The sequence below is a fragment of the Peromyscus maniculatus genome, chromosome 5 (genome assembly GCF_049852395.1).
Source record: "Peromyscus maniculatus bairdii isolate BWxNUB_F1_BW_parent chromosome 5, HU_Pman_BW_mat_3.1, whole genome shotgun sequence".
NCBI classification, from domain to species: Eukaryota; Metazoa; Chordata; class Mammalia; order Rodentia; family Cricetidae; genus Peromyscus; species Peromyscus maniculatus.
The window spans coordinates 69,098,432-69,110,351 of record NC_134856.1 but is presented as its reverse complement, the minus strand read 5'-3'; the positions used below and the strand labels follow the sequence as shown (position 1 = coordinate 69,110,351).

At 43.5% G+C, this 11,920-nt stretch overlaps 1 protein-coding gene across 5 annotated transcripts in view; it reads left to right on the top strand.

Moving 5' to 3' along the window:
* The first annotated feature begins 1,965 nt into the window (after positions 1-1,965).
* The window catches only part of Cul2 (cullin 2), a 40,732-nt gene continuing 30,777 nt past the window's right edge, over positions 1,966-11,920 (top strand). The window contains exons 1-2 of one of the 5 annotated variants that reach the window (XM_076572523.1): positions 2,006-2,171; positions 10,729-10,805. The gene's annotated coding sequence lies outside the window, so the exon portion shown is untranslated. Of the gene's footprint in view, positions 2,172-2,203; positions 2,393-10,621; positions 10,806-11,920 lie in introns of those variants that run through there. The other 4 variants (XM_076572521.1, XM_076572522.1, XM_042277967.2 and 1 more) reach the window with 4 other exon arrangements.

The following is an 11,920-nucleotide window of genomic DNA, read 5'->3' as shown; positions in this document are numbered from 1 at the left end:
AGATCGTGCCTATAGAGAGACCCTGTCTTGAAAACAAAACAAAACAAAAAGGTCACGGGTCTTTCTCATTTCATATAGAACACCAGAAAACAAGGGTCAAAGTTTAAATGACATGTTAATGTATATAATGGAGTTTTTTTTTTGTCTGAATCTGTCAAATGTTAATGGACTAGACATTGTTAATGTAATTCTTGATTGTATATATTGTATATACTTATTTATTTATTTTTTGGTTTTTCGAGACAGGATTTCTCTGTGTAGCTTGGCACCTTTCCTGGAACTCACTCTGTAGACCAGGCTGGCCTTGAACTCACAGAGATCTGCCTGCCTCTGCCTCCTGAGTGCTGGGATTAAAGGCATGTGCCACCACCGCTCATTAAACTCTTTTTTTTTTTTTTTTTTAAATTTTCCAGAGCTGAGGACTGAACCCAGGGCCTTGTGCTTGCTAGGCAAGCGCTCTACCACTGAGCTAAATCCCCAACCCCCTTATTTTTTTTTATTTTAAACAAAAAAAAAGGGGAAATGTGATTGATATATTGTGCACCCCAATAAACTTATCTGGGGGTCAGAGAACAGAATACCCACTATATTAAACGTAGAGGTTAGGGTGTGGTAGCACATGTCTTTAATCCTAGCATTCCAGAGGCAGAGATCCATCTGGATCTCAGTGAGTTCAAGGTCACACTGGAAACAACCAGGCATGATGACACACACCTTTAATTCTACACACACAAGGGATGGCAAGAAGCAGAAAGGTATATAAAGCATGAGGGCCAGGAACTAGAGGCTTTTTAACAGCTCTTCTGCTGAGATCCATTCTGGGTGAGGACTCGGGCTTCCAGTTTAAGGAAACAGGATAGGCTAAGAAGTTGGAAAGGTAAGGTGGCTGTGTCTTGTTTTGTTTCTCTGATCTTTCAGAATTTACCCCAATACCTAGCTCCCAAGTTTATTTGTTTGTTTTGAGACAGGGTTTCTTCGTGTAGTTTTGGTGCCTGTCCTGGATCTCACTTTGTAGACCAGGCTGGCCTCAAACTCAGATCTGCCTGGCTCTGCCATCCGCCTGGCTCTGCCTCGTAAGTGCTGGGATCAAAGACGTGAGCCACTGCTCCCAGGCCCGAGTTTTTTTATTTTTTTTATTTTTTATTAATAAGACCTTTTAAAATTTATTTGACAATGACAACTTTTTTGTTTGTTTTGTTTTTCGAGACAGGGTTTCTCTGTGTAGTTATGGTGCCTTTCCTGGATCTCGCTCTATAGACCAGGCTGGCTCGAACTCACAGAGATCCGCCTGGCTTTGCCTCCTGAGTGCTGGAATTAAAGGCCTGTACTACCACGCCTGGCAAGGATAGGATTTTAAATGAACTTTAAAGGCGTGGCACAGATTGGAAGAGGTTGGAGAGAAAAAGTTTATTCAAAGGTAGAAATGGAGATAGCTCTACCACATCCCCAGCCACTGATATCTTCGCTATGGGAAAGGCAATTAATAACCAAGGTGAAGTTCACCCTCTTCTCCCCCTTCCCCACCCCCACACTGTATTTCAAAGGGGGAGTTGAGCTATCACGGTTGTAAAGAGATATTTAGGTCTTTGACTTTGTTTGAAGGTAAAAACAAGAGCCAGGAGTGGTGGCTTAGTGGGGAGGCTGAGACAGGGAGATTGCTAGTTCAATGCCAGCTCAGGCTGTAAAAGGAGTGCCAGGCCTGCAAGAGTCACTTAGCCAGACCCAGTCTCAAAAACACAAAATCACATACAAAAATCACATACAAATAAAACAAAGAGGACGCCCGCCCCCCCCGCGCGCCCCCATTGTGATTTGGGTAGCAACGTTCCCCAAATTTGGTGGGCACTGCATCCCTTGAGCTCAGGGAAGTGCGATCGCCTCATTGACAAGGGTGCTGGGCGATGAATTACTTTGACAATTGATTACAAGGGCTTCGCGATTCTCGAAGCGTGGCTCCCTGCGCTTGCCGTAACCTGGACTGGACCATTGCATCCTGCGGGTGTGTGTGAGTGCAAGAGGCTGAGAGAGCAGAGCGGAGGGCGTGTGTCGGGCAAAGCCCGGAGCCCTGGAGGACGACTGGCTCCCCGCGCCCGCCACCTGCCCGTCCTCCTCCCCTGGCTCTATCCCGACCCGCGGCAGCGGCCTGGTCTGTACGGCTCCCTCGGCAGCAGGTGAGTGGCAGCGCCTTGCTCCGGGCACCCCCGTGGCTCCGGGGTGGTGGCGGTGGCCGGCCGGGGAGGCGGCCTCGGCGCACAGTAATGGCAGCGCTGTGAGCCGGGGAACGCGAGCTGACAGCCGCCGCCGCCCACCCTCAGAGCCGGGGGCTTCGTCCTTCACGCCTGCGGGTTGCCTCCCTCCCCGGGCCCCCGTCCTCTCCTTGCTTCCGCAGAAGGTAACCCCGCTAGAAGCTGGGGAGCCGGGCTGCGGGCGCAGGGAAACTTCCTTTCCCGGTGAATGGGTGGCGGGGATGGGGCGGAGGGACGGAGTTAGGGGCGACCTGGCGGAGGGGAGCGGGCTGGGAGCTGGAGGCCCGGCAAGATGGTGTCCTGTGAGTGACCTCGGCTCCCCAGACTGCTGACCCTTAAGCCAGGCAACCCCTGGACCGGATCCCGGGCCTCCCCGATCTGCTGCCGGCCGCCCCTCCCTCGGCCTCATTTTCCTCCTAAGGAGGGAAGGTGAGAGTGTGCTCTCGGGCTTATTTACGTGCGCGCGCGGAGACCAAAGTCTCTGTTGAAGAGGGTGGCATCAATCTCATACATCCTAGCCGCGAGTATTTCACTTTTGTTTCCGCAGACGGTGAAGATTGATAGCTTTGGGGAGGAGTATTGTACGTGCATGCTACACCTCCTGCCTCAACACTTAGGGGCTGGTGAAATAAGAGCCTTAGACACTCTGCAGCACTTGTTTACATACTAGAGTCTAGACCCTTTCCTACCATTGCGTGCATGCAAGAAGAACATCTTTGAATTTCTATTGTTATTATGTTACCCCCGTCCTCCTTGGTTACTATTACTGGATGGATGGCAGTACCCTCCAAGTTTCAATTTGAAGATAAGATGTAAATTACTAAGTTGGAGCTGTAGCTCAGTGCTTCCACACTTGTCTTGCAGACAAGAAGCTCTGGGTTCAACTCCAGCACTCCCTTCTGCAAAAAAGAAAAAAAAAGAAAAAGAAAAAAAAGAAGAAAGAAAGTGTGTGTGTATTTTCTTACCCACTTCAATGGAAAATATCCTTGCCCTAGAACTTACCTCAAACCCACATTCACACACAGTTTGGGAGATCACTTTATTCTCTTTTTTCATTTCATATATCATTCCATGATATAAAAGTGATTTTTTTTTTCCCCGAGACAGAATTTCTCTGTGTAGTTTTGGTGTCTGTCCTGTATCTCGCTCTGTATGTAGACCAGGCTGGCCTTGAACTCCCATAGATGTGCTGGCATTAAAGGCGTGTTTCCTGTATCTCGCCCTGTATGTAGACCAGGCTGGCCTTGAACTCCCATAGGTGTGCTGGCATTAAAGGCGTGTGCCACTAACGTCCAGCCATAAAAGTGATAGAATTAGCTAAGCTTTGGCTTTTTTGTCCATATTCAGTATGTGAAAGTCCCTTCCCAAAGAGTCACAGATGAATTAACAGTAGCGCACAGTTTTGTTTGTATTTTTACTTTCCTCTCTCCCCCATGCTTTTAATGAGTTGTGGGACTGTTTGCTGTTTTGGGGGGAGGGGTTGTTTTTTGTTTGCTTGCTTACTTTGTTTTTTGATCCAGGGTCTCTCTATAGTGCAGCTCTGGCTGTATAGGACTCAACTATGTAGACCAGCGTGGCCTCTCCTGCCTCTGCCTCCCCAGTGCTGGGATTAAAAGCATGTAGCACCGCACCCAGTTTTCTCTTGAGGGTCTTGTTGTATAGCCCTGACTGGTCTGGAACTCACTGTGTAGCTCAGCTGACCTCACATTCTGGGGGTCCTACCTCAGCAGGTGCTGGGATTACAGATGTGTGCCACCAGGCCCTGCTTTCTTTAGTTTTTCTGTATTTTATCAATATGTTAATGTGTAAGATTGTTTATCTATATCTCTTAATCTTTCATCCTCAGTAATTGAGCCTTAAGTGTATGAACCTTTTTAAAGTTAGTTTTCCCTTAGGAGGGTCTGGTTCCTGTGCTAAGCAGTATTTCAGGAGTTAGGGAGATGGCTCTGAATTCTGCTTTCTTTCAGGCTTCACTTCTGCCCGAGATGGAGAGACGTAGTAGATAAGTAGAATGGTGCTCTGAAGGAAATAAGGAATTGTAGTGATTGGGAGGTGTTTCAGATTCTGTGGTTAGGAAAGGCCTGTCACAGGTGACCTTTGACATATTTGAAAAAGCCAGAAAGAACAGGTCTTTGGAAGTTCTGAAGAAACTTTCTGGAAGAAAGACAAATGGAAAAGCCCCAAGGAAGAGTGGAGAGAGAGTCCAGCCCCCTGGCAGCAGCTCGAGCGAGGAAGGCAGACCCTGTAAGAGAGGTTGAGCCGAAGCCAGGGGGCAGGGTTTGGTTTTTAAAACATTGTAGGTTTTGGAATTTGAAAGCCAAGAAGTAATCATCTGATTTACATTCTATAGATTGGAGAGTAGATGTCAAAAGACACCCCTACCCGGGGTCAGAGTTGTGGCCTTGGAACATTAAAAGACAAGTAACAAGGTTTCCAGCTATGTTGAAGATACTTGTTGAACATGTTATTATATTTTGGATAAGAGTGAAGTTGGTGGAGAAAGGGTCTCTTGGGTTTTAGAGCTCAACTGGAGGATGATGGTACCATGTACAGGGATGGGGAAACGGTGAGGAAACATGAGTTTATGTAGGATAAAGTTGCATTGGATGTCTTGAGTTGACTCAGTTCAAGTGTTATACAAGTATGAAATTCAGCATGGAAGTTAAGGAGTCATACATTTGGTTCATTGATTTGAGGATGTTTTTTAAGTAAGAGTTGTGGACCTGGCAACTGGAATAGTGAAAAAGAAGACGGAGCTCTGCCTTCATGAGAAGTGGGGAAAGATGGGTAGAGAGAGTTTTATTAGTCTTTAACTGGTGGTCCATTTAATAAAAATAATACTTAGATTCAAAATTGGAAAGGTTCAGTAGGTCATAGAATTGAAACCCTCTTGTCTCCCTCTGTTTCCCCTGGAGCGAAACAACTTAAACTTTCTTACATGTTTCCAAAGATATATTTTTGTGTCTTTAAGAAGGTGTGTGTGTATATATTCTTTGCAAAAATGGTAGCACACGTTACTCTGACACTTTGTATTTTTCAGAGAATTAAATAGTACTTTAAAAGTTACAAATAGGTTAAGGATACCCAAAGGAGGCCTAGGAGGAAATGGAGAAAACTGCAGGCAACTGCACCGTTTTCTGACCTGCTCTTTGCTGCTGTTGAGTGTTTGACTTAGAGATGGGAATTCTGGAAGGAGGAGTGTGCTTAGTTAACCCAGGCCTGCCCCATATGCTTTGTAGCCCGGGCTGGTCTTTATTCTTGGTGTTTCCTGCATGGGCCCCTTTCCAAAAGCACAGGGATTACTAGTGTAGTCATGTTGCTGGCTCAGATGTATGTTCTTTGGAGAGCATTACTTTATATACAAGAAACTTGTACTTTTCTACCTTGTCTGCTATTTCTTTAGATGTGCCAGAAAATGTTTGGTATTGATTAAAAGGAACATTTTCTATATGTATACTACCTGCTACAGTAAGTCCATCACAGGATCAGCCCCTGGAGCTTAGTGTTAGAAAGACTTAAAACTGGTAAGGTAAAAATGAGGAAAATGCCAGGCCTGGGGGGTGGGGGTGGGGCTCAGGCCTTTGATTCCTTCCAGCCTCTGGGAGTGAAGAAGGAGGACAAGTTCAGGACCTGCCCAGGGTACAGAGTAAGTTCAAGGTCAGTTTGAATTCAGCAGACTCTGTTTAAAATAAAAATCCAGGTAATGTTGCCAAGAGCCTTTAATCCCAGCACTCTGGAGGCAGAGGCAGGCGGATCTCTGTGAATTTGAGGCCAGCCTGGTCTACAGAGCAAGTTCCAGGGCAGCCAGAGCTACACAGAGAAACCCTGTCTTGAAAAATCATAATAAATAAATAGTAAAAATGGGCCAGGATATAGCTCATCGCTAAAGTGGTTGTCATGCCTAAGGCCCTGGGTTCAATCCCTAGTACTGGACAAAAGCAAGGAAAGATAAAAGTAGAAATTTGGAATGTTGGAAGTTGAGAATTGATTCAGTGGTACACTTACTAGGCCTGTTCAATCACCAGTGTCAGAAAAAGAAAGGGAATTCGTTGATAGCAGGTGACTGCTGTTTGAGGTGTGTGTGGCTGATTGGTTTTTTGTTTTGTTTTGGTTTTTGAGACAGGGTCTCTCTGTAACTTTGGAGCCTATCCTGGAACTCACTCTCTTAGCCCAGGCTGGCTCACAGAGATCCACCTGCCTCTGCCTCCACAGTGCTGGGATTAAAGGCATGTGCCACCACTGCCCAGCTGGCTGATTGTTTTTTTTTTTTTTTTTTTTTTTTTAGTTTTGTTTTTTCCCTTCCCTCCCTCCTTCCTTTCTTTTTCTTTCTTTCTTTTTTTTTTTTTTCCCCAGGCAAGCTCTCACCATGTAGACCTGATGACCTGGAACTCTTAAGGATCTACCTACCTCAGCCTGCCTAGTTCTGGGATTAAAGGATGTGTACCACCACACCTGGGCCTGAATTCATTTTTATTAGTCAAATGACCTGGTCGGAGTGATCTTCATAGATTTAAATCTTAGTAACATATCATGTTAAATTGCTGAAGTTGGCATAAGTCTTGTGTTACTGTATCTAAGAGTTTGAAACAACCAGGCTGGAGATGTGGATGGTAGCATATTTGCCTAGTGTTCATGAAGACCTGGGTTGGATCCCTAACACTGCTGGGCTAGCCTGTCTGTAATCCCAGCACTGGGGGGACCAGATCTAAGTTCAAGGGCCTGAGCTACATAAGACCTTAACTCAAAGAAAGAATATAAGCATTAGATACATCTGATGTCACTACCTTATATTTAGCTTTTAATTGGGATATTAGAATATTATGAGTCTTAAAGTTTTAGGGCAATTACCACTGCTGAGATTGCTTGTTGTTTTGAGACAGGGTTTCTCCGTGTAACCCTGGCTGTCCTGAAACTCACTACGCAGACCAGACTGGCGTCAAACTCAGAGATCTGCCTGCCTCTTCCCACTGAGTCTTTGGATAAAAGACACGTTCCACCATGCCCGTCTAGTACAGTTTTTGTCTTTTTAAAGATGAATGTGTGGATAGAAAAGTAAGATTGCAGAGGAGAGCAGAAAACACCACCTCTTCTTTGAGCAATACATTTGGTGTGTACTTGTAAATACTGCTTTTGTGTTATTTTACGCTGTTAAATGGAGAAAATGTGGGAGCAGCCAGCAGTGGGACTGGCAGCCCGTTGAGAGCATTACTTATACAGTCACCATTTAGCTCATTTCTGAGACTAATACTTTTCCTTTCCTTTTTTTTAACAATTGCAATTATGTGCATTACATGTGTGTGCATAAGTGTCAGACTACCTTTGTAGAAGTAAGAGGACAACTTGAGTCACATCTTTCCACCGTGTGGCAATCTAGGGATTGAACTCAGGTTGTTGGGCTTGGAGAAAACAACCTTATCCCTGAGCCATCTCACCAGCCCAAGAGCTGTTTTTCTTACTTTGACATCTCATAGACCCTTTCTTGGCCAGACTGAGATTCTTCCTGTTGGCCTGCAGAGAGAGGGATCCTCTGTCTCGGTCTGAGTGAAAAGATGAGTTTTACTCTAGAGCCCTGTCTGAAATTCACCGTGTGACCAGTCTGACCTCGAACTCCTGGCAGTCCTCTTCCCCCTGCTCCCAAGAGCTAGGATTTCAGGTGTGCACCACCATGTACAGTTCCATAAGTGGAGAGGGCTGGGAACAAGTGAGGGCTTTGTGGAAGCCAGTTAGATGTAGGTCCAAATTCTGTCTGCTGGTTCTGTGTAAATGCTAGTCTCTTTATTTATTTATTAAACAGTCTTGGATTGAGTTCAACAGGCCTTGCCTATGCTAGACCAGTGCTTTAACCACTGAGAATAAAAGCCCAGCCAAGCCTGTCATTTTTACTTATTAGTATTATTTTTTTTTTGCATAGCACATGTAGATTCTCTCTCTCTCTCTCTCTCTCTCTCTCTCTCTCTCTCTCTCTCTCTCTCTTTCTTTCTTTCTTTCTTTCTTTTTTTTAAGGAAGAGTGAGAAAGAACTCTTGAGTGTGGAGAGTGTGGGGCTCAGAATAATTATTTCTGGTGGTGTGTGACGACATGGTCTCATGGAGCCCAGGCTGTCTTCAAACTTACACTGTAACTAAGGATGGTCTAAAATTCTTTCCAAGTGCTGAGATTGCAGACAGACTGGCCAGCCAGAATTTTTTATCCTTTAAAATGGAAAGAATAATAGTATCCATGTAACACTTATATGAGGAATTAAGAGATATATATATATATATATATCTATGTGTGTGTGTGTGTGTGTGTATACATACATATACACACATATAGTAACAGTTTCTGAAATATAGTTGATAAGGTTGTTACTATTATTAATGGTTCTGTAATGGTTAAGCTGCTCAGTGTCCCTCTGGTAGGAAAATGTGTGTGTGCACGCACGCACGCACGCGTGTGTGTGCGTGACTGAGGATGACACCAAGGACCTCGGGCTTGGTAGAGAAGTACTCTACTACAGAACTACATCCTTAGCTCGTCAGATTTCTTTTTATAACTTGCCATGTTAGATTGCTTTTATTCTTTATTATTATTTTTATTGAAAAGTTTCAGGATTCATTAATATTATTATTAGTATTTATTTAATTTCTGGTTTTTGTTTTGTTTTTTTTCAAGACGGGCTCACTATGTAGCTCTGGCTGTCCTGGAACTCATGGAGATCTGCCTGCCTCCATCTCTTTGGTGTTGGGCTTAAAGGAGTGTGCCACTACACCTAGCACTATTATTTTTAATTTTAAAAAAGATTTATTTTATGTTTATGAGCGTTTTGCCTTAATATGTCTGTGTACTATGTGCATGCAGAGGCCAGAAGGTGTTGGATTCCCTGGAACTGAATTTACAGATTGTTGTCAGCCCTATGTGGGTTCTGGCAATTGAACTCACAGCTATTAAAGAGCAGCCAGTAACTGCTGAGCTTGTCTGTCTGCATTCTATATTTTTATCACTTTTAGTTATGTATAGATGTGTGTGTTGGGGGTAGCATGTGCATGTTTGTGTAGGTTCCTGTGGGGGCATCAGATCCCCTGGAGCTGAAAGTTTAGGTGGTTGTGAGCTGTCTGACCTAGGCACTGGGAACTGAACTCGGGTTCTGGAAGAGCAGCAAATGGTAAATCATTTCTATAGCACCTTCCTCCTGATTTTTGTGAGGGAGAGCCTCATTATGTAGCCCAGACTACGGTCAAACTTACCATCCTTATTAGCCTCTGATGCTGGAATTACAGGCATACTAGGAGCTCTAACAGGAAGTTTTGTTTTTAAAGATTTATTTATGTGCATGAGTATTTTGCCTGCGTGTATGCATGCATGTGTATTGTGTGTATTCCTTGTACCCACAGAGGCCAGAAGAGGGTGGTAGATTCCCTGAAACTGGAGCTATGGCTGTTGTAAATTGCAGTGTGGGTTCTGAGAGCTGAAACCTCGAGAGCAAGTGTTCTCAACCACTAACTAGAACATGGGAGGACAAGGGAGACACCTTTCAGGCCTATCTGCTATGTCATGTACTAATGGACTCTTTCCCCACCTAACCCTAGTAAATGGTTGGTAAGACTTGCATAATCCACTTAATGTATGAAAGCTTTATTGAATTATACTTTACTAATTCAGCGGTTTTTAGCATTTTTTGTTTTTTCAAGACAGGGTTTCTCTGTGTAGCCGTGGCTATTCTGGAACTCACTCGTTGACCAGGCTGGCCTTGAACTCAGAGATCCACCTGCCTCTACCTCCTAAGTGCTGGCATTAAAGGCATGCGCCAACAACACCTGGCTGTGATCTACTTTTGTATATTGTTAATTCATCATGTATATTTAAACAGTGCTGTAAATGGAAATTTGGTATAAAAGTGTTATCAAGTGTAATATAAAAATTTCATATTATGATTAGGGTTGACACATTTTTCTAGCAATTAAATATCTTTGTAGCTTCTTTCATTTTCTTTTTTTTTTTTTTGAGGGCCATGCTATATAACCAAGACTGGCCTTAGAACTCACAATGCTCCTTTTCCTCAGTGCTGGGATTATAGATATGGCCCAGGCATATGCTATCACACCTAACTTAATAATTTGGAAATATTTGGAGCCATGATTTTATTTTTTAAGATGGATCTCACACTGTAACTAAAGCTGTCTTAAAACTCATTGTATAGCCTAGACTGTCTATATTGTCTCAGCCTCAAGTACTGGGATTACATACAGGCATGTGCCACCACATTCTGGTTCTGGAGGGTTTTTTAGGGCCCCTGGTGCTCATGTGGCCTTGGGTTATATGTGTTAAAAGAAACAAAGCATGTCACCAAATGGAGAATGAAATTCATAAGAAAGCTAAAAAATTGAATTTTTGCAGGCATTCAGTGGGACACAATCTGATTGAAAATGAGAAGTGTATTGTGTTCCCTATTAAAGAACAAGAATGGAAAATTCACACAGACATGTACTTAAACTGTGTTTCAGCCAGTGATGGATTGATATGCAATGGTGGTCCCTTGGAGATTATATTGCCCCGTGACATCATAGCCTTCTTAGTTTGTGTGAGTATGCCTTATGATATTCACACTATGGAATAGTCTAAAATATTTTGGAGTTTATCCCTGGTAAGTGATACATGATGGTATGTCTTTGGAGGTTGAACCCAGGGCCTTTCACACACTAGGAAAGTACACAGCCCATATTTATATGAGCTTTTCAGTAATCTAGGAGGTGGGAAATAGTTTTATGGTTATGATTCTGGTCTGTTTCTTTGCCCTGTCTCCCCATCCTTGTGTAAGTTTTCCATGAGTAAGTTATTTAAAGGATTTGGAGAAAATGAAGCAGCTTAACAAGGTTTTCTTTGAGGTGTTTAGAGGATAAACAGTCTAAAAGATTATTTTTGCATGTTCTGTATTGGTTTAATGTTTGGTATTTCACTAGGTTGGTGAAAACGCTGGTGGTTCTTTTGCCTTTGCTTCTAGAACTGTTTCCCCTCCAAGCATGGATTATCACTGTATCACGTCTACCCGTTCTCAGCTTAGTCTCAGCAGGGAGGCATCAGGCTGATTCTGTAAACATAAATGCAGACTGCAGCCGTTAAAACTACATATTAAGAATAATTTACATGCCTGGCATATATCTCCCTTACCAAGAAAGTTTTTTTGTTTTTATGAAGCAGAGCTGGAAATTTTATTAAAAGCATTTTCATATGGCTTAAACAGGAGGTTAAAAGAAAGGTGATAAGAAGAAAGTAGGACACTGGAATGTGAGTATGGACCCAGAGTTTCTTGAAAGCAGTTGGACTTGGATCCAGGCTGTATTTCATAGGAATCAGGTGAATGTGTGTGGAGGAGAGTGTTAAAAAAGAGCATTTTAGGTAATCGGGAAGGATAAAGGCAGGGTTTATGAGCTAGGTTAGTGAGTCAGTCAAATGACCTCTAAGAAGAAGTGACTGGATTACTGTGTCAAGAGAGAGCTCCTGCCAGAGGAAGCTGTAAAGGGCCTTATCTAGGGCCTTTTCATGGAAGCGTGGAGTATCAGGTTGTAAAAGAGTCTAAACTGTACGTACTATAGTGGGACGTGTCAGGCAATGACCAGGTCCAGGAGTGAGTCGGTCAACTTTTTGCCGAGGTTATTTTATTTTTGATTAGAGCAAGAGCTGAGATTCTTTTTTTTT